The 23,939-nt window shown below is 45.5% G+C and overlaps 1 pseudogene across 1 annotated transcript; it reads left to right on the top strand.

Moving 5' to 3' along the window:
• The first annotated feature begins 41 nt into the window (after positions 1–41).
• LOC311038532 (protein NipSnap homolog 1-like) lies at positions 42–18,112 on the top strand (annotated as a pseudogene). The gene is made up of 4 exons: positions 42–61; positions 186–245; positions 8,414–8,486; positions 17,348–18,112. The product of its transcript is annotated as a protein NipSnap homolog 1-like (transcript).
• The last annotated feature ends 5,827 nt before the right edge of the window (positions 18,113–23,939 follow it).

Below are 23,939 nucleotides of genomic sequence, written 5' to 3'. Positions count from 1 at the left end.
TGGCTTTCTTTAAGTGAGTCCAGGGGAGGGAGGAACAGACGATGGAAGTAGAGAGGGGTTGGTGAGTGAAAGACAGAAGGAGAAGGTCCATTAAAGTGGTCGTCTAAAACGAGACGGGAGTGCACCAGCAGTGAAGTGAGCACCAGTGACTCACACAAGGGTGTACAATTATCTCCATTCTCTAGCAAGAGGCTGCAGCATCACAATGCTTCTTCCCAAAGCTGTCATGCCTCTTCTTATCTCAGGTGACTAAAGAATGTTTTGGCCTACAGGCCTTCTACAGAGGTACCACTGTCAAGAGCATCCTGGATCACTGCCTGGTATGGTAACTGTACTGACCTCACCGGCAAATCAATGTAGAGGGTCGTGCGGTCAGCCAAGTTAATCAGTGGATGAGAGATTCCTCCATCCAGGACATATGCGACGGACGTTGTGTCAGCAAAGCTCACAGGCTTATCAAAGACCCTACCCATCCCAAGCACACCCTGTTTCATATGCTATCAAGAGCAGTAGATTGCTGAATAGCTACTTCCCCCGGACAATCAGGCTTGTGAATGAACAAGCCAGGAAAAATAAAAATAAGCTTGGAAAACGCTAATATTAGTGAGTTAAGCTTTTTCGGGTGTAAACTCAGTGTTAACGGGTTCGAAGCCTTGTGTGAGTATTGCTTTTTCAGTCGTTGGTGCAGGTACAGTAACAGTATCTCCAAAATTGCTTTTTCTGAGTCAGTTGTTTCCAGTTTCCACTGGCAACTACTAACACAGAAACGAGACTACAATTAACCAGTGTGCTAGGCAAGCACAAGCACACGCAGGCTTCCACACACACACAAGCACACCCAACTTTTCTCACAGTCTCAGCTAAATCAGTGAAAAGCTGTGAAATCCAACAGCAATCTGCTATCAACACAGCTTACAGTACATTGCAGTGCCGCGGTGCTCACAAAGGCCCTTCATTCAAGCAGAGGGATAGTGGACCTTGGCTTTCCCCTCCACAGAGATGACTAACACAGTCTGATGTCACTATACACGTTATTCAAATCCACTTTTTTACCACTGCAATAACACACTTTAATTCACAAACAGAACACATCCATACACTGAGGTCAAAAAGTACCTACAAACTCATCATGGTGGGGTGATCTTGTACCCTTTCAGAGTTACAGAGCGGAAATAAGGGTCAATTTGGTTCTAGACTATCAATCATTTTGTGACTGATAAAATACAGAAGTTATAACTTCTCTCCATATCTCAACTGCCTAATAATCCAACGAGACACTAATACTAATCTGCTGGCAAATCAAGCTGACCTTTCCAACAGAGGAAACATGATTAAAGCACAGACAATCTTTCATTGGTCAGTCAGTGGATGTTTGGTTTGGCTTCTTGCCGCTGTCTTAAGGCAGTGGTTCTCTACCTGTGGGTCAGTCCTCACATGATTTTTTTTGTTGGGGTGGTTGGGGGGGGGGGCATCAAAAGTAATCAACAAACTATTCCATAAAAACTGGTCAAATATTGGCCAAATTGTCAAATAATGTAAGAAAGAAGCAAACTATTTTAAAATAGCTGATCTACAAGCTCACAACGCCTTGCAATGTGAGGCGTTGTGAGCTTGTAGATCAGCTATTTTCACAATATTGATTTGTGGAACCGAGTCAAACAAAATGTAATGACTCAACTCCTACAATTCCAAGTGCTTGTAAGGGTGGGGCGGGGAACCCCTGTTCAAATATGATTCTTTTGGGGGCCACCAGTTCAAATATGATTATTTTGGGGGGTCGCGGCCTGAAAAGGTTGAAAACCACTGTCGTACTGGTTAAGTAAAATGCACCGCTACATGTACGGTATGTACCTACCTACAGCCACAAGAGAGAGAAATTATTCAGTCCTGCTTTTTATAGCTAGTGGTGTCAAGGACAGGATGGGGCTTCAATTACTCCGATGTCTTTTTCCTGAGCAGGAACCATTCAGTGACTCAGAAACTCAGGGACAGACGATGGCTACAGCCATTCACATGGCAAACCCGTTGACTTTTGCTATATCCATGATGTATGTGCACAAATACACACACAAATGCACACATGCACAGTACGCATACACTCATACATCCGTATAGTCCCTGCACATCACACATGTTCGCTATCGGCCTGTGGCCAATGTACAGATAGACAGACAGATAACGAATGCATTTATTTTGTACAGCACTTTTCCAAAGTGCTTTACAGAACTAACCATAAAGCGATAGAACAGCAAAGTAAAATCTGAGAATAAAATAGTATAAATGAAACCAATAATGACAGATAAAAGCTAAATACGTTGATAAAAGGACGTTGTTTTCAGAAAAGGAGAGACAGACAGACAGACAGACAGATAGATAAATATGGATAACTTCAGGTATTGAAGCAGCACAGCAGTAAGCATGAAGCACAAGGTAGAAACAGGTAAGAGTATTGAGCTGCAACTAAGATTTGAAATAACAAATGTATGTAATTGGACGACTGGTGTCATTTTCACTGGCATAGTGGCATTTCATGCACAAGTGACGTGCTGATTCTAGATTTGACACTGGCATTTGTAGTCGGCTGTTGTCTAACAACATGAAGATCAAAGAAGTATCAATACCAGTAAAGCAAGCCTCATAGTCAGGGGATATTAAAAAAATCTTGGAATAAATTCCTTACCAAATAAAATCTTAACCAATGTGTTTTTAAAGGTGTCTAGTAACACATCTCACAAAGACTGAAATGCAGTTTCCCTAAGAGAATTTTTGACAGCTCCTTAAAGTTGGGGTACCCACCATAACCTTGGTTAAAAAAAAAAAACCAAAAGAAATCTAAATTTAATTCTGTTTTAAGTAGCATGTGAGGTGTCAAACTAGGGTGTTTTTAAGATTCTGAATCCATTGCAAGCATTTGTTTTGCACCAAAACCACTCCTTGGGCCAAAAAACGTCCCAATCTCAGTGGGCTTTTTACACAAAAAGTATACCTGGAAAAGGATGGCTATGGCCATTTTTAGCCCAAGGAGTGGTTTTGGTGCAAAACAAATGCTTGCAATGGATTCAGAATCATAAAAACACCCTTGTTTGACACCTCACATGCTACTTAAAACAGAATTAAATTTTGATTTTTTTTTTTTATATATTTTTTTAACCAAGGTTATGGTGGGTACCCCAACTTTAAGGAGCTGTCAAAAATTCTCCTAGGGAAACTGCATTTCAGTCTTTGTGAGATGTGTTACTAGACACCTTTATAAACACATTGGTTAAGATTTTTTTTTGGTAAGGAATTTATTCCAAGATTGGAAAATATTCTACTAATATCCCCTGACTATCAGTAACAGTGCAGGTCTCAGTAGCTCTATGTGGGGAAATACAAAAGTTGCTCCTCCACTGACACTGTACAAGATGCCCTCATTTAATTGGACAATTAAGTCACATCCAGTGCAGGTGTGATTATTAACAACACAGATGCTCTTGATGAGAATTTTCCTTTCAATGCAGAACAAGGAGAGAAGAATGAATGCCAGCAACAGAGCTGAACATTTGTATTTTCTTTCGTTTGTTACCAAGTTACCAGTTCACTACCTGTCAAATGTTTAAGTTGTGTGCGTCATTGACTCAAAGTAAGTCACCCACATATTTGTTATTTATGTTTTGATTCATGTAAATGACAGACTAATCATTAGAAGGCATGGCGAGAGTATGTTCTACCGTCTGTCCGTCCGTCTGTCCGTCCGTCCGTGTGGGCGTGCGTCGCCCCCCCTCCGTCTCTGGACAGCTCATCTTTGCCACCGTTGGCTTGATCGCAGAGAAAAACTGTGCACACACACTCCCTGGATGCCAGAGCAGAACCTCTGCCCCAAAATTTTCACATGCGTTTTACCTATAACTGCACCGATCTGTGTAAAACGTTGTATGCACACTCTCTAGAGACCAGGAAGCCGACTTATGTAAAACATTCTTTTTGATAATAAGCCTTCAGATTTTATCCAAATTTCACGCCAATCGGTACACATGATCTCTATAGTCATGTGATCAAGACGGATCTGTTTGATTTTTCATATTCCATCCTGATTGGCTAAGATTGACATCTAAAGTTTGCAGGAGTGGCCCGTTTTCAACAAAATGCCGCAAATCATGAACGCAGCGTCCGTTTCATATTCTATCCTGATTGGCAAATTCCGAACATTGCTGGCCCACAATAACCTACCAGACCTGGCGGAGACCTGTGCTCCGAGGAGCACTTTTTCTAGTTATGATTGAAGCCCACTAAATATTGAGTATCCTCCTTTTGTCTCCCTCCCTCCTTAGAACCACACAAACAGCACAGTATGGCAAGACAAATAATCAGAGTCTGTGTGTATAACTGTGCTACCTTCAACAAAGACTTTGCCTATGTGCAACACTCCATCCTGTCTCCCTGTGAATTCTTACCAATTCCCTGTGGCGAATACTACTGTCCTACCCTACCAGACAGGAGATTGCACTGTTCCTTCAATATCATTACCCTCATTATGTCAATCCCAGTGTACTCTGCCAAGTGATGACCGTCAAACAATCACTCAGGAGAAGATAACGCACACGCGCGCACACACACACACACACACACACACACACACACACACACACACACACACACACACACACACACACACACACACACACACACACACACACACACACACACACACACACACACACACACACACACACACACACACACACACACACACACACACACACACACACACACACGCGCACGCCGCTGGGCTTTATGTTTTTATCCTTTTCAATTCATTTTCAAGTGTTCAATCATTCAAACTCTAAAAATCATCATTTCAAGATGACCAGCTTCATGAGTGAAGTGGGGACTTCAATCATGTTTGTACAAATGTACTGTATTTTGTGAACATCAGACAAAGGTTTATTCTTTTCACTAAAGTAATGTTCTTTGTGTTTGCATGAATATACTGTATAATGCACTGCTTCCTGGATGCAAACACATTTTGCCACAGTGCGATGTGGTAACACAATGAAACATTTAAAACACAGGAATACTGTGGTAATGTTGTCCAGCTACACAAGCAACATGTTGAAAAGAGTGACAGAAAGATCAATACCGAGAGATAGAAGGAGGCTCAAGAGGAGAGTGAAAATGGGTCACACACACACGCACACGCACACAGTATTGTGTGTATTATGGGAACAATGAATCTCACTGCCATGCACGCTATGTGATCGATAAACCTTGAACCTGAACCTAGTACCTTTAACATTCAAGACATACTAAATCATATACACACACAATATGCTCTTCTTACACATCTGCACATAATGACACACACACACACACCACACCATCCTATTATGTTGTTAAGCTGTGACGTATGCGCCCCGTCAGAACAACTTCCGGGTCCAAGAGTGTGTTTTGCCAATATGCTGCAGTGCTGTGTCCCTCACTGTTTTAACAGATCTGAGACTAAAATAACAACTAAAGTGTCATTCTACCGCTTTCCTGGCAACGACAAAGAGAAGAGGAAATGGTTATTTTTTTAATAAATAAATATTTAAAAAATAATAATAATAATATATAATAAATAATATACAATAAATATGTATATACATACATATATATTAACCTACTTTTTACTGTCTATGATATTAGCATTAAGACCCTTTTTAACCCTCAATGGTTCCTTTCTGAAAAAGGAGGTTATGGTAAAAAGATTTACGGGTTCCGACATGGACAAGTGGACGGCGCTTGGTGCCTCTTGGACCCGGAGTGACGTCGGACTACAAAATAGCGTCAGACTTAAAAACCGAATACCACAAACATCCAGCCCTGCTGCACTACTGTATATGTGCCAATGGATCTTGGAAGGACTGAGGAAAAGGTGTTGAGAAAAAGGAAAGGTCAAAGGGCCTTATTCGAAACAATAGATTTAATCGATATCAACAAATATCAATTTTAATTGTTGCCGAAAAAAAAACATGTTTCTCAATTATCAAAGAAAATAATCAATAGTTACAATTACAACCCTAGGCTTGCCACTGACGGAGCACCTGGTCCGCAGCCAGAGGGACAGAGCCACGTCCTTTTATTCCTATTCACACTATTTGGATTTGAAGCACAGCTGCACAATTAATTGAAACTAATTGAAAATCATGATTTTATGTTTTTACAATATATAATCGTAAAACTGGGCAGTTCATTCAAAAATGTTATTTTGCCAGCTGCTGCACCTTACCCTCGTCGCACTGTGCACATGTGCACAACGCCTTGCATGGTTTCCTCCACCGTGTGTCTGTGTGTGAAGAATGGGTGAATGTTATGCACATTGTGTACTAAGTGCTTTGGATAAAGCTATATAAATGCACCATTTACTTTTTTTTTTTTTATTGTAGTCATAACTGTGCCGTTTTGAAGATGAAACCTATAAAGAGAGGGCATGGATGAATGGACTCTGGCTATTCACTGCCCGCTGAGGGAACATTCACATGATGCACTGACCTACAGTAAGTCTGTCAGTGAGGCTGAATAACACATCAGATATTGGTTCTAAATAGAATGGTCATTGGGGGGTTCCAGGGGGTCCCCGGTGAAATGATTGATAGTTAAACTTCATTATTACATTTACAAGTAAATACAATTAGAGAACCTTTAAGAATGACTATTTTGATCAGTGACTTTCTACCAGCAGTATCCTACTATAATTCTAGTAACCTCTGTCTGTAGTGGTGAGTGAGTGAGTGAGTGAGTAGGTGAAGCTACCCGGTTCTCCTCAGTGGCTGGAGCAATTGCTCTGATTTTGCACACAGCCATTGACCATTACCATCTGAACTTAACTGTGAAGCCTGTTTTTCGATTTCATCAAATCTCAGCTTCTTATTAGCGTTTTTGTGTCAAACACTGTCGCCATGGTTACGGGGCTGCCCAGCAATGGGACGAACTGCCTCCCGGGTTGCCAGATCATGTGCGCATATCCCCCCACGGATGCGTCGACCGGGTATGGTCTAGTTTATGTAATTCTAGACAAAAATATACCCAAGTGACCAACAATAGAAATCATCTTGGACTGGGTCCCAGTGACAAACCTTAACAAATGGGAGTCCATGGCCTAATGCAGTGGTTCTCAACCAGTGGTCCGAGGACCACCAGTGGTCCTTCAGGGGGTTCCAGGTGGTCCCCAGCTAAATGATGGAGAATTGGTAACCAAATGGACCATTATTAGGTAGATATTTAACTCTTGAGAGCATAAAATGAAAGAATTAATTAAAGAATTGTTATTTTGATCAACGTTTGCCTGTTATCTCTCCTATGGTACCAACATCAATACAGCATGGAATTGTGGACAAAATCGTATCCAACAATAACAAAATATTCTAAGTTTTGGGTCTGAGAATCTCATCAAATGCTGGTCCGTGGTAGGCTGACACTCAGCCTGAATTTTCATTTTGTTTCACTCCATTATTCAGTCTGAAAGCCCTCTCAATGCAGCCGATTTCTGAGATGGGGGCGTGGCCAAAGTGGGACTCCACTATGAACCAACGCGATTGGTTCATACTGGATTATCCCGATCCCGATTCGTCGTACAGATTTTTAACCGAGAAACACCCACCTTCGACAGCGTCACCAGACCCTGAATGCGAAGCAAAGGATTCAGGGGGTGGAGCCAGGCTAGGTCCGTGGCTCAAATTCCGAATAAATAATGGACCTTGATATGAAAAGGGTTGAAAACCACTGGACTAATGCATATCAATTTGGGGGTCCTTGACACAAAACAAGCTGAGTGAGAACTATTGCTATTAGATACAGGCAATGTGTGGAGAAATTGAATACAGTACATACATCACAACTGTTGCCCTGCATGCTCTGCCAACTATGGCAACTGCATCCAATGATCAAAATGAACAAAGACCGCTGAATCCAGAGTTATGTTTGTAATTCATTGATATAACAAGTGTCTTGTATAGTTCCTTTGTCTTGTGGGATCAGGGGTGTCATTTGGGGTCCCTGTAGCATTCATATTATTTAACTTCAGATTCAGTTATTTTATGGATATTTTCTCCACCTAAACGTTTTTAGATAAATCTGATTTTAGATCGCCGCTGAGTGAATCTCAATCCATCCAGCTACTGTATGTGATATGTGACACTTGCGTATGCACTTGGGTATGTCATCCTAGTCAAACATTTTCATTTATTTTATTTTTTCGTAATTTTCAAAAATATTGAAAATAGCTGATCTACAAGCTCACCAGTTTGTGAGATTGTAGATCTGCTATTTTTTTTTAATGGGGCTTAAGTGATCACTTTCTTTGCCACCCTCTAGTTTTTTATTTTTTCCTTAAATGATGGACGCCTGTGTGTGGGATCACCTATCTTTGTGTCTATTGGATTGTTTGTCTTCCTAGACACAAGAGACAGCAGATAAGTATTACAGAACTCTCCTGGGGGCCAGGAAACACCAATCATCTGCTGACAGGAGTGAGTGGTCACAGAGATACAGATAAAACAACAGAGGGAAATTATGAGCCAGTCATGAAGGCTTGTACATTGTCAGCATGTAGTTCAGAAGTGTCCAAGTCCATATGACAACTTAAGAATGAATTTACAATTCCCTGTCCATCTTATACTTCATCCTATTGTTTCAATTCTGACTTATGAGGACAAAAGAGCACAGCACACGACACACCACTACAGCAGCGATTCCCCAACTATGGTGTTTGTGACAATATTGCAAGTGGGCCCCCAAATAATTGTCAAAACACTACGATTTTAAACGATAACATAACGCTAATATTTTTTTTAAATGTGTTTTATCATTAAAATTTTGACAAATATGTTTGCATTGTGATACCGATAAATAGAACTTAAGTTGTAAGTTCCACTGATCCAACACAATCGACTGATTGATCATTAAAATAAACATGCTCTGAAAAACCATGCGGCGCACCATCAATGGCTGCCGTGGTCAGATGGGTGGGCCGCGAATGCTTTTGAGATTTTTAAGTGGGCCCTGATCCAGAAAACGTTGGGGAACCGCTGCACTACAGTCAGTCATTTGCAACAATACCCAGGACAGGACACACATAGTTTTAGACCAAGTATCTCGCCTCTTGCAGAGTACCAAAGTAGGACATTATAAGGACATGTCTTATGACAATTACACCTTCTGCCAATTCGAATTTGATCTAAAGTGAGACCATATCTGGCTAAAACAAAGGTCAACTAAATGAAATACGCTATGGTTTTATGCTCATGACACAATGATTACGATTCTCTGCTGCATGGATTATGCCACAATATTTAGACTGAATGTACTGTAGTGTATTAAACCCAACCCACCCACTTTCACACCCACCAGATCATTTCTCACTGTCTCGGGTCTATCTCCTGTATCACACACCCTTGCACCACCTTGGCCAATTAGCACTCTATATAGAGCACTAGAAGAGGCAAACTCCCCTGTTTATTCACACTGATGGCTGTGAGACCTCTCCCAGGCTCCCAACAGGTGCTGAGAACCAAAATTGTACGCTTTTAATGACTATTCTACCAACTAAAAAATCATAAATCAACAGTGGTGGAAAAAAATACTCACAATTTTCACTTAAGTAAAAGTATCAGTACTGCAATGTAGAAATACTTAGTTACAAGTAAAAGTCCGGAATTAAAAATTTACTTGAGCAAAAGTACAAAAGTATTGGTATCAAAATATACTTATTATACAGAATGTCCCCATTTCACAAGATTTCAAATGTATAAAATGTATTAAAATATTTTGAAAATAGCAACAAAATAACTAGTAACTAAAGTGTTCATGTAATTGTAGTGGAGTAAAAAGTACAATATTTGCCTTTGAGATGTATAGTGGGGCAGAAGTAAAAGTATTGAAAATTGGAAATACTCCAGTAAAGTAAAACATACCTCAACATTTTACTTAAGTACAGTACTTGAGTAAATGTACACCACTGCCAAAAATCATAAATCAATAGCAAATAGCCCTAATGCACCTGCCAGTGACTCCTTTCCCTCTGCTGCATGGTGGGGGTAATAATGGGAAAGATGAGTCACACACAGGTCTGAACTGAACACAAAAGCTCAGTTATAGCCAACATGAAGGCAGCTGTGCTTTTGGCATTGTCTTTATAGCTATATAGGGGAAAGAAAGGTATATGGCGACAACCTCTGCGTAAAATACCGCAATGTCCTGAGCTGAGACCATTAAACCGTCGCTGCACGAATCCCGTTCATTCATAATAATAGCACGTTTAACGGTCAAACGGTTGACAGTTTGAAAAACATCATGATGGAGAAATCCTGCAGCCACGTCTGTCGGGAAAGGCATCTGCATATCCATGATCATTTAATGTTACTGAACAAATAATAATGACTAGCAGTCTAGCACATGTATATTTGCATCTAGCCTCGGATGAAGACTATCATAGGTGTATTTGATCGATTTTGACATTTGTATATCTACGATAGTCTTGGCTAGCACCCCGTACGTCCTGCACTTTCAGCAGTAAAGCCCGTACTTCCCGTGCATGTACAAACAATATATATATATATAAGGTGCTTACCCGGTTACCGCAAATGTTACCTTGACATTCGGAGTCTTTGTGCAATGTATTAGCCCGTATTTCTCATTTAAGAAGTGTTTTAATCCCGTCTGAGCCTGAACACCATTTTCCCCCCTCGTTTACTTCCTGTTTACATTGAGTGTAATTCCGGCTTTCAACGGATGCGCTCCGTCACTACCGCCCATTGAGGAATGGGAACTTGTTCCGACAGACGGGATTAAAAACACTTCGTTATTGAAAAATACGGACTAATACATTTCACAAGGACCCCGAAGCGCGAGTTAACATTTGGGGCAGCCGGGTAAGCACCTTATATATTTTGTTTGTACATGTACGGAGGAGTACGGGATTTACTGGTTAAAGTGCAGAATGCACTGGGTGGTGCTAGCCAAGACTATCGTAGATACGAAAGTAAAAGTCAGACTCGATAAAATACATCTATATGATAGTCTTATATATATATATATGAAAGATCAAAGGCTAAGCAGTCTAGCACATGTATGCATTTAATTGCTAGAAATCTCAGCCTGTCTATTAAACCACAATTGGACACCGAGCTGGCATTCTTAACATTGTAAGCAACAGCCAACAGGTTGTATGAGCGTTCTGTTCACATGGCTATCACATAATACAACTCGCCTAGTAGGATATTCGCAAATACGGTAGGTAGTTGAAGCCTAAACAACAAGTTGATCATTATGACAGTCACTTACACAGAGTCAGTGGGCGCAGGATGACCGCCAGTGACAGACAGTCTCTTGAAATAACGCTCTACCCCAAACACAAGATCCAAAAGCCGGACTGATGTGGTGCCGGTGCGCTGCTTCTTAATTGGTCAACTTCCTCCGTGACACCTGTCTGTCTGTCTGTCTGTCTGTATCCTCGGTACTTTCCCCCCTTCCTTCCCTTGCTGTTCTGTTATTTACGATTGAACCCCCAAAACAAACAGAGAACGCAGGCATGAGGCACCATTGAAGGTGGTCACGGGGTTTGTATTATACATGACGGGGAGGGAGGCAGCTAAAGACGCGTGGAGCGGCTGAGGTGACAGATGAAAGAAAGACCTTTAATAGTTGTTCTCCTCCTGGCTGTTGCTTTCCTGACCGACCGACAGACAGACAGACAGACAGACAGACAGACTGACTGACTGGCTGGCTGACTGGCAGGCAGGCAGGCAGACAGACAGGCAGGCAGTATGGAGACAGACTGACAGACAGTATGCAGACAGACAGACAGACAGACAGACAGACAGACAGACAGGCAGGCAGGCAGTATGCAGACAGACAGACAGACAGACAGGCAGTATGCAGACAGACAGGCAGTATGCAGACAGACAGGCAGTATGTAGACAGACAGACAGACAGACAGACAGACAGACAGACAGGCAGTATGCAGACAGTCAGATTACTGCAATGCTTTCTCTCCTCTGTCTCTCCTCCCGGTGCTCATGCAGCTCCACGTCGCTGCAGCAGGATGCTGATGATGGCACCTGGGCATTCTGCCGACCAGCCAATCGGCGCTCTACAAACTGACAGCGCACAGACTATATTTCATTCATTCACAAAGAACCATTCACTCACATCACATCACACACCCAATTAATTGAGCCAGCAAGCGATGAAAGGAAAGCCAACACATCCACAATAGACTATTTTCATGGCAGCTGTTTTGGAAATAGCTATGCCTATTTCCATATAATACTTAATTACAATAGTAACAGGTGTTTCCAATGAATGGCTACTAAAGGTAGTGTAAGTGATACTATAGAGTGTTTATTCAGTAACAGGGGTCTCCCCGTCTCTATAGATATTTAATAAACAAAATATATTTCCAGGTGGGTTGACAATTTCAACCAATCAGGAAAAAGTACCCACATTTATCAGCTTAAATCTTAGTGTTCCAGTTTCAAATTGGTCTGCTCATTTCTTTGTGTCCTGTATCCTGCATGATTTCTCTCTCCCATCAATTCACAAAAATAACATAGTTGTCATTAACCGGTGGCTAAATAGACACACAATATCAATAGAAAAGAACAGAATATTACTGTTGAATCTATTTTCATGGACGGCTGCTAAACTCAATTTCGTTGTGCTGCTAATGGTACAATAAACGATTGAACTTGACCTTTAATTGTTCTTGAAGGCCTGAGGACGCTACATCACTTGTGGTCTGGCAGAGGCCCAGGCCTAATGTAGTCTGCAAAAGCACATAAGAGGCCCAGCCCACAGCTTGTTGTCTTTATCAGTGTTCGTCACCCTGAGGAAAAGTGCTGAGTAGGCGGCGGAGGGCAAGCATCCAGCAAAGCACTTTTTGTAGCTGCTTCAACGCTTCAGAGAATGTTAGTGATAAACCTGACAGCGATAGTTGGCTGATTTACAAAGATTACACATCATGTTCATTCTAATTAGCATAAGTAAAGTTATGTCTTAATGTAGCTCATCCAATTGCACTTTGTGATACGCAAAGAAAATTAATAACTAAACATGTCCTATGAGGATACCACTTCAATGGCCCAAGTGCAAGGATACTGTAAGAATAACATCCGTGATCATGAAGGGTCAATATGGTGGTCACTTTGCTCTCTCAATCCCACAAGGCCAAGGAAGAAATGCCACCCTTTGACCTTTCAAATTTAACCTTTCATGCTATAACAGTTCGCAACACGGCCGTGGGTTGACAACCCGGCCCGGCGGGTTGTCAACTCTCCGAGGTGCGCACATTTCTAGTGTTCATATTGTTCTGATGCCAATGGCAGGGGATTTTATCGATATTGTCAAGAAAAAATGATATCATCGCTGTCAGACGTAAACCTTGTATGTCCAAAACCATGTTTTCATGAAATAGAAACAAGAAACTTATTTAGTCACAAGCTCTTGTGGATCATTAGTTAAATATGTATAAAACCCACAGACAGACTTAATCACTTAGTTTCAACCTTGTGTCCCTATTTTGGCCATGTCATTTTAGGCAAAGATCTGCGCCAACACTGTCATGCAACAATCTGTGGTAATGTAGCAGCAATCTTTGAAATAATTTCAGTTCGCTATTATGAATGACGGACAGTATTCTGAAATTATATTCCGGCTATTGGTAAAGTTAAAGCTATACAGGGATGGAAATGTATCCATACAGAGTAGAGAATACATTGTTTTATGGTCTACATCAGCCTGCTATGGAACATAAAATATATGGCTTTGACAATTATTGCTGGAAGGTAGTAATCTATGTCAAGGATTATTTAAATCTTTAACTTTCTCCAATAGGGCGGCATAGCGGATGTTCAATGGTGCATATTAACAAGCATGTACTTATTATGGTTCAATGCTCAGAGTGGTATAGCGAGTCAAATGGATGTCTGCCCTGTTAAACTACAGTTTAATTTGCTCCAGTTAAGGGACAACTTTTATCTAAAACATTCAAATACTGATCACTGATCCAAATTAACCATACAGGAAGAAGGAATGTGAATGTATTTACCCAAAGGAAGCACATGAGTACGCTGTTCATTTTCAGCAGTACCCAGTATATACTATAGTCATTTTGACCACACAGCAGCCACTGTGCTCTGTCCACTGCAGCTATAGAGCTTAAGTGCCTTGCTCATGGGCATGATGATGGCATCAGTTGGGGTGTTACTCATTAACTCTCACAGTCACTCTGAGCACTCTTGACAACAATCTGTTGGTCACAAGCTACTTCTGTAACCTTTAAGTGAACAGCTTTATTTAAGCAAAGCGTATTAAAAGCTTTGGTCACTTGCAGACCCTGCACCTGCACATCTCAGACCCAACAAGGATGATGTTCCATTTCCATGGACATTCGTGTGTGAATGTATGTATTAGGGCTGTAAAAATTAGTTGATTAACTGAGTTAATTAATTTATGGAATTCATGCATTAAAAGTTTTAACGCAATTAATGCATGTGTAGAATGAGAGAGACAGAGAGAGAGCGAGTCATTTATCTTCCCACAAAAATATACGGAGAAAATTGAGATATTTCGGGCATAGTTACGAATGATAATTAATCATGATTAATTATTAATCTGATTACAAATTTGAATCATTTTACAGCTAGTATGTACTGTAGTATGTATCTGTGTGTGTATGTGTAACCAGCTGGATTCTAACTCTGGTCTCCCGCATGAGAAAACCCCTGGCCAAGGGGGATATTAGGCTTCTGGGCTACAGGCAGGGCTACTCTTCTACATTCAACCCCCCCCCCCTACACCTCCAACCTCCACCGCTCTGGAAAAAAATTCAGGATGAGCCCCCAATGTGGCCACTTGTATTTGAACCCAGGTCTCCCGCATGGGAAATCAAACATCTACTGCTCATTCAAAGGGGAATACGACGTTAGCCGAGGGAGTTATTAGGCTTCTGGGATTCAATAGGACTCAGCTAGGTGCCATGTCATTATTCAGACGGCCCATTATTCCGACGTCCCGTTGGTCCGTTGGACTGTCCCCATTATACCTAACCCTAACCTCCAGACGTTCAGAATAAAGGGAGTCAGAATTATGAGCGGACCCTCTCTGCTACAAATGTATTAGGGATGCAAATTATCAATTAATTCATTAATTGATAGTTGATAACCTTATCGATCGATTAACCGATTTATTGATAAGCAGCGTTTTTTTTACTCACATTTGATATCACACACACCATACCTGCAACTTTCACTAGCCCAATTTATTGAAAATCGATAAATTTGATCGAGTAAATTCTTAACGGCAGTTCGATTATATATTAATTGTTAACATCCCTAACACGCATGCTTGTGTATAGACCTACTATTAAGTGCATGTGTGTGCTCACTGCTCACAATGGTGGGTGGTGTGTGTCTAAATGGTCCGGCGTAGTGCGTAGCCTATATTGTGTTTCATGGATACAAATTAACTCTGCAAAGAAATAACATAATTTTACCAACCACTTGAAATTCAAATAAGGGACACCCGACCCGAAAATAAGGGACGCACAGAAAAAGTTAAAATCTCACTGTATATATGTACAGTTTTTGTATACAGTATTATATTAACCACTTGAACACCAGCATCCATAGTCTGGGGGGAACTTTAGCCAAAAATAGTAGATCTCCAAGCTTGTAGATTGGATATTTTTGGCAAAGATATTTGGTGTGGACAAAAACAAGCAGTCTGTTTGAGAGCCGTTTGAACTTGTAAGATGTGTGTCATTGATTGATTCCCAAAAATAAGGTTTAATTGATGTTTTACAATAGCTGCGGATCCTGGACATCTCTCACAATTAGTGCATTACAAATGAACATGCAATTGCGCTTACATCCATTTTACAACTTCCAATCAAACTAGCTGCTTGGAACAAAGGGAATATTCATGCGGTCATCCCACGGTAGCAGCTGCATGAAAGTGTAATCACAGAGTCAACAGGTCATGCCTTTACATGTACTGTATCTACTTGACGTATTTCCACAGCCCTCAAAGCCTACTGGGGAACCACGATTGCTAAAGTGGGATTATTATTGTGAATAAGGAGAGCAATGCATTCTGGTGCCTTTATCCCTGTCACATGCTGCAGGAGTTACAGTGTGCTTGTGTGAGTCTATGTTTTTTGCTCTTAGGTCTGTCCGACAACAACCCATGTAATGCCTAATTATCTCCAGCAGGCTTAAGGCCGGGGACAGAGATTATGTTTTCACCCCTGCGTGTGTGTGTGTGTGTGTGTGTGTGTGTGTGTGTGTGTGTGTGTGTGTGTGTGTGTGTGTGTGTGTGTGTGTGTGTGTGTGTGTGTGTGTGTGTGTGTGTGTGTGTGTGTGTGTGCGCGTGTGCGCGTGTGTGCGTGTGTGCGTGTGTGCGTGTGTGTGTGTGTGTGTGTGTGCGTGTGTGTGTGTGTGTCCTCAATAACACTGCATCCCAATTAACTATACAGATAATTATTGGATGTATAATATGTATGTATATATTGATATATTGTATGTATATATTGATATTGATATATTGATCCCAGGGTTCCTTCCAGGGGGTCCCCAGTAAAATGAGTTAATGAGTTAGTTGTGAGCTTGTAGATCTGCTATTTTCACAAAATCTTGAAAATTAATATATATATACATTTTTGAAACATTTTAACACACAACTTGTATGGGGCTCCCTGGCACAAAATCTTTTCAGATGGGGGTCCATGGATGGGGGTCCTTATGACATGAAAATCGTAGAGAACCACTGGCATGGATAGAGTATACTGTAGGTATAGGATCATGTTAAATAGCTTACTTTAGGTCAAATTTTATGTGAGGGGGCATTTTTTGGGGAGTTGATTATAACGTAACTAGAGGTTCAGGCCAATATATGGAGATCATGTCCATATAAGGCCATATATGGAGATCTCTGCATCCATCGGTCCTTGTCCCTTTTATGCCGATATATAGAGATCCCTGATGTCATCAGTATACGTACATGCCCATACATTGACATCCTGCCTATGGGTGTATCGGGTTTGTTTATGGTTATGTCTGAGTCAGAGTGACGTAGGCGTGGTCCTGCCTATATATGGGCGTATCGGGTTTGTTCATGGTTATGAGTCAGAGTGGCGTGGCTGTTGTCCACCCACCATTGTGAGCTTGTAGATCGGATATTTTCGGCAAAGAGGTTTGGTGTAGACTATAGGGAAAAAAGTACAGAGCCAACGGTCAAGTTTACTTAGTATAGAGGGTTTAAGTGGTTAAAAGTCTGAAAATATAAGGAGGTCAGAAACACTCAGGTTAAAAGATGTTCCCTGGATCTGCTGAAGGTCACAACAAGGAGGCTTTCAGAGAGCAGTGACAGGGGCTGGTTTCACTCTCTGTTTGTTCACAAAGCAGATGCCAGGACAGATGCCCACTCCAACCTGCTGTCAAAGAGGCCAGCAACTTGTACAAAATACAATTTCACAATGTCAAACCAGAGTGTTTGGAAGCATATAACAGTCTAGCGGCAGAGGTGCAAAACAAGCTTCATGTTGACCAGGACTACCCATGTGAGGTGGTAGGAAGCTGGAATACCTGGTATGGAGAGCAATACCAAGCTGTGCACCTTTGGCGCTACAGAGGAGGCTACCCAGCCTTGACTTGAGTGCCTGAACAAACTGAACAATAACAAGGAGTATTTGGTGTTTCGTAAAGAGAGGGCCAAGATGTTGATTTCCAGACAGAACCAGCTCCTTCTAGAGTTCAGCTTCTGGAATGAACCCCTGCCCAGACCAGGGCCCAATATCTATGAAATGCGCTCATACAAACTCAAGCCAGGGACCATGATTGAATGGGGCAATCACTGGGCCAGGGCCATCAAACACAGACGAGAGAATCAAGAAGCAGTGGGCGGGTTCTTTTCTCAGATTGGTGACCTGTACGTTGTGCATCACCTGTGGGTTTACGAAAGCCTCCAGTCCCGGGAGGACACCAGGAAGTTGGCGTGGCTAAAGGAAGGATGGGCTTCCAATGTGTATAACATAGTACCTTTGATTAGAAGCATGGAGTCCAGGATAAAGATACCCACCAAGAGCTCACCGTTGCATTGAAGAGATATGGAGTCCACCACTATACTAGCTCTGCTCCTTTTTCCCTCTCCACCAAATCTCTTCACCGGCCAAAATAGCTGATCACAACGTGAGCTTGTAAATCAGCTATTTTCACGTAAAGTTCACTCGAGAATAGGGACGCTGTGGTTAAGGAAGGATTCTGATTGTTGCTGATAGTTGAACCCCAGCAGTGTAACATTTAAAACTGTGATAATGTGATGTGATATACTGTATATACACACACAGTAGCTGGCCGATCAAAAACACTTCTGAGACGTATAATAATGTATCATAACAAATATGTGTCATTATGTGGTTTCCCTTTCAAAGTAATCTCCCTCAAATTATATGCATTTATGCCAATGTTCCTGCCACTGCAGGAAGCAGGTCTATTGTCTTCAACTGTAGTGTCAAAGATCATTATGGTTGGTTGGAATTCCGTCAAATCTCTTTCCTTTGAGCTTAATTTAGATTTCGGGTAATAGAAAGATAATTACACAGGGCGAGATCAGATGAATACAGACAGTGTGGTATCACAGGAATATTCCTTTTTCTACCAAAAAATATTGAATAAGAGAGCAGTGTGTGAATGAGCGTTATCATGAAACCAATGACCATTGCAACAGTTTCTTGGAACTTAAATTTCAATTGAACTGAGACTAACTGACACTCAGATCTACTGTAATGTACTGTGTGTGTGTGTGTGTGTGTGTGTGTGTGTGTGTGTGTGTGTGTGTGTGTGTGTGTGTGTGTGTGTGTGTGTGTGTGTGTGTGTGTGTGTGTGTGTGTGTGTGTGTGTGTGTGTGTGTGTGTGTTAGTGATGCGCGGGTTGACCCGTAACCCGCGGGACCCTCGGGTCAACTCGCGGCGCGGGTGGGTCAAGTCAGAATTTCGGAGGCAATTATGCGGGCTGCGGGTGAGCGGGTCAGCCGCTCTCAGAAGAAGAAGAAGTGACAGAATACTGCCAATAACAAAACAGGTCCAGAGCTAAGCTCTGGCCCTGTAATAAAACACTTGGGGATTATTTTCTAACCATGATTTTACAGACTAAAAAAAAGATCGCGGGTCGCGGGGCGGGTTGAACCATAGATTTATATATGGGTTCGCGGGGCGGGTTGAGGCGGTTTGGGTTCCGTCGCGGGGCGGGGCGGGTCATGAAAAAACCCGACCCGCGCATCACTAGTGTGTGTGTATTTTCCTAAAGGGCATGTTACTCAGAAGGACGGAATAGTGAAGTCTTCACCACTCAGAAATAACTTGTTATAATTGATGCCTTTGTGAATAAAGGTATATGAAAGCTATAACGCGGTGCATTTGGACACACAGATCCACATGTATTTCCATCAGTGGTTGTCACGGTCTGCCCCCCCACAGACCGTGTCTCCACTTCGGCCACCCCCACATTCCATTCCATCTCTCAGTTCTAGTTACACACCTGTCCCCACTCCCTCATCAGCCCTGCAGTGCCCTGCCCTTTACGAACCTGTGAACACTTCTCCAATCAACCTGCTCCCTATAAGACTGGTCTCATTGCACTCACTCATTGTCAGTTCATACCTTCATACCTTGATGTTCTGTGTTGGAGCTCTTGCCTTGTATTTAGTTTCCACTGGACTTTTGGACTCTGTGTCCTGCCTTGAAGCTTCTGGTAATTTGCTCGTACCTATTGTTGTTTTTGTTGCATTTTTGGTCTGCTTTACTTCTGCCTGTTTTCACCAGTTGTAAGCTTGCCATTCTCTGCTTTATTTAATAAACCCCTTGTTTGAACACTATTCTGCTGGTTGTGACTCTGCATTTGGGTTCAGAACATTCTGCAATCGTGACAGTATGAACTGAACCATAAAGATGAACCCAGCAGAGTTACAACTTTTCAAGGAGAAGGTGGGGAACTTTCAAAGTGTTGTTGATAATCTCGTGGCCTCTCCCCCTAACCTGCATGCTGAACTTCAAAGGGAGATATCAATCCAGCAGCAGTGGTTCAAAGAGAGGCCATGGGTGAGTCATTTTGTCCCCCATTTGGATGTGATCTGTGGGAGGCTTAAGAACTTTGAGACCAGTTCACTACCCCATGCTTCCCAGCCAGCTCCCCGCTCCTTAAGGCTTGGAGTGGTGAGCCTGCAACCCACCAATCCTGATGCAGACCAGCAGAATGTTCAGTACATTGACTTGCTCTCCTATTTTTGCAGCAAGGCAAAAATTCCTGTTTATTCTGAACCAGTTGAAGTCCAAGACTCTTATGAAGGGTCTCGCTTGGCCTTTTGTGTGGGGAACCGTGGGCCGGCCCGGAGAAGGCGCGGTCGCCGTGCCCCCCTACGCCACCAGGAGCCAGTGCTGCCCAGCGTCCTGGAGCCCTTGCCGGCCATCTCCATCTCCTTTCCTCGAACCCGCCTGTCTGGACCTGGAGCCCAGCTCGCCGCCGCCCTGCACGCCGCCGCCCTGCACGCCGCCGCCCTGCTCGCCGCCGCCCTGCACGCCGCCGCCCTGCTCGCCGCCGCCCTGCTCGCCGCCGCCCTGCTCGCCGCCACCCTGCTTGCCGCCGCCCGCCACCCTGCTTTCCGGCACCCTGCTGCCCGGCACCCTGCTGGCCGGCATTCCGCCGCCCGGCACCCTGCTGCCCGGCACTCCGCCGCCCGGCATTCCTCCGCCCGGCACCCTGCTGCCCGGCATTCCGCCACCCGGCACCCTGCTGCCCGGCACCCTGCTGCCCGGCATTCCACCACCCGGCACCCTGCTGCCTGGCACGCTGCTGCCCGGCACCCTGCTGCCCGGCATTCCGCCGCCCGGCACCCTGCTGCCCGGCATTCCGCCGCCCGGCACCCTGCTGCCCGGCATTCCGCCGCCCGGCACCCTGCTGCCCGGCATTCCGCCGCCCGGCACCCTGCTGCCCGGCACCCTGCTGATCGGCACTCCGCTGCCGAGCACCCCGCTACTCAGCTCTCCCAGCATCTACGAGCCCTCTCCAGCTGCCTCCATTGGTGACCTGCCTGCGCCCTCTGCACCCTCGCTGGCTGTATCTGCTGCTGACCTGCCAGAGCCCTTGCAAGCCATCTCCCGAGATGACCTGCCTGCGCCCTCTGCACCCGCGACAGCCCTATCAGCCAATGACCTGCCAGAGCCCTTGTCAGTCATCTCCACGGGTGACCTGTGTCTGCCCGAGGTCATGGAAGCCCTGGTCCTTGGTTTTCTGTTCAGCTGCCTCCTTCAGCTGACTGGTGCGTCGGACGATGGTTCTCCAGGGTCTGCAGCGTCGCCTAGGGTCCCGTCTCCAGAGCCTGCAGCTTCGTCGGTGGTCCCGTCTCCGAAGTCTGCAACGTTGCCGGTGGTTCCATCTCCGGAGTCTGCAGCTCCGTCGGTGGTCCCGTCTCCGAAGTCTGCAACGTCACCGGTGGTCCCACCTCCAGCGCCTGCAGCGCCGTCTGGGGTCCCACCTCCAGAGCCTGCAGCGCCGTCTGGGGTCCCGCCTCCAGAGCCCGCAGCGCCGTCTGGGGTCCCGCCTCCAGAGCCGTCCGGGGTCCCGCCTGCAGTGCCATCTGGTGTCCCGCCTCCAGAGCCTGCAGTGCTGTCTGGGGTCCTGCCTCCAGAGTCTCCAGCATCTGCAGCATCCACTGTGGCGTCGCCTCCAGCATCTGCAGCATCTCCTGTGGCGTCGCCTCCAGCATCTGCAGCATCCACTGTGGCGTCGCCTCCAGCATCTGCAGCATCTTCTGTGGCGTCGCCTCCAGCATCTGCAGCATCCACTGTGGCGTCGCCTCCAGCATCTGCAGCATCCCCTGGGGTCCCGTCGCCAGAGTCTGCAGCGCCGTCTGGGATCCCGTCGCCAGAGTCTGCAGCGCCGTCTGGGATCCCGTCGCCAGAGTCTGCAGCGCCGTCTGGGATCCCATCGCCAGAGTCTGCAGCGCCGTCTGGGATCCCGTCGCCAGAGTCTGCAGCGCCGTCTGGGATCCCGTCGCCAGAGTCTGCAGCGCCGTCTGGGATCCCGTCGCCAGAGTCTGCAGCGCCGTCTGGGATCCCGTCGCCAGAGTTTGCAGCGCCGTCTGGGATCCCATCGCCAGAGTCTGCAGCGCCGTCTGGGATCCCGTCGCCAGAGTCTGCAGCGCCGTCTGGGATCCCGTCGCCAGAGTCTGCAGCGCCGTCTGGGATCCCGTCGCCAGAGTTTGCAGCGCCGTCTGGGATCCCATCGCCAGAGTCTGCAGCGCCGTCTGGGATCCCATCGCCAGAGTCTGCAGTGCTGTCTGGGATCCCATCGCCAGAGTCTGCAGCACCGTCTGGGGTCCCGTCGCCAGAGTTTGCAGCGCCGTGTGGGGTCCCGTCTGCAGTGTCCTGTGTGGCTCCGTCTGGTTATCCTCCAGATCCTTCTCCATGGGGTTCTGAGTGGCCTCCAGGCCGTCCACACGATGTCACCTATGCTGCCATATCCCAGTCTCCAGGCTGTCCGCCAGACGACATCTCTGCTGCCTCGTCGGAGCATCCAGGTCGCCCGCCAGACGACAGCCCTGCTGCCTCGTCCGAGCATCCATGTCGTCCGCCAGACGACATCTCTGCTGCCTCGTCCGAGCATCCATGTCGTCCGCCAGACGACAGCCCTGCTGCCTCGTCGCAGCCTCCTGGTCGTCCACCAGACGACACCTCTTCAACCTCGTCTCAGCCTCCAGGTCGTCCGCCAGACGACACCTCTTCGACCTCGTCTCAGCCTCCAGGTCGTCCGCCAGACGACACCTCTTCGGCCTCGTCTCAGCCTCCAGGTCGTCCGCCAGACGACACCTCTTCGGCCTCGTCTCAGCCTCCAGGCCGTCCGCCAGACGACACCTCTTCAACCTCGTCTCAGCCTCCAGGTCGTCCGCCAGACGACACCTCTTCGACCTCGTCTCAGCCTCCAGGTCGTCCGCCAGACGACACCTCCTCGACCTCGTCTCAGCCCGCAGGCCGTCCACCTGACGTCACCAGCTCAGCCCCGGTCTGTCCTGGCCGTCTGCCTGACGTCACCAGCTCAGCCCCGGTCCGTCCTGGCCGTCTGCCTGACGTCACCAGCTCAGCCCCGGTCCGTCCTGGCCGTCTGCCTGATGTCACCAGCTCAGCCCCGGTCCGTCCTGGCCGTCCGCCTGGCGTCACCAGCTCAGCCCCGGGCCGTCCGCCTGATGTAAGCAGCTCAGCCCCGGTCCATCCTGGCCGTCTGCCTGATGTCACCAGCTCAGCCCCGGTCCATCCAAGCGTTCCACCTAATGTCCCCATTGCCTCTTCCCAGCTTCCAGGCCACCCACCTGAAGTCACCACTGCCTCTTCTCAGCGTCTAGGCCGCCCACCTGAAGTCACCTGCTCGGTCCAGTCTCCAGGCCGTCCGCCTGCGGTTCAGGTTCCCAGACCGCTCCTCCAGACCGGGCCAGCATGGTGGGACGTCTGGAAGCCGTCCCTTGAGAGGGGGGTACTGTCACGGTCTGCCCCCCCACAGACCGTGTCTCCACTTCGGCCACCCCCACATTCCATTCCATCTCTCAGTTCTAGTTACACACCTGTCCCCACTCCCTCATCAGCCCTGCAGTGCCCTGCCCTTTACGAACCTGTGAACACTTCTCCAATCAACCTGCTCCCTATAAGACTGGTCTCATTGCACTCACTCATTGTCAGTTCATACCTTCATACCTTGATGTTCTGTGTTGGAGCTCTTGCCTTGTATTTAGTTTCCACTGGACTTTTGGACTCTGTGTCCTGCCTTGAAGCTTCTGGTAATTTGCTCGTACCTATTGTTGTTTTTGTTGCATTTTTGGTCTGCTTTACTTCTGCCTGTTTTCACCAGTTGTAAGCTTGCCATTCTCTGCTTTATTTAATAAAC

Source organism: Gymnoscopelus microlampas (assembly GCF_963454915.1).
Source record: "Gymnoscopelus microlampas genome assembly, chromosome: 22".
NCBI classification, from domain to species: domain Eukaryota; kingdom Metazoa; phylum Chordata; class Actinopteri; order Myctophiformes; family Myctophidae; genus Gymnoscopelus; species Gymnoscopelus microlampas.
Note: the sequence above shows the minus strand (reverse complement) of the source record. Positions and strands in the feature narration are given on the sequence as shown.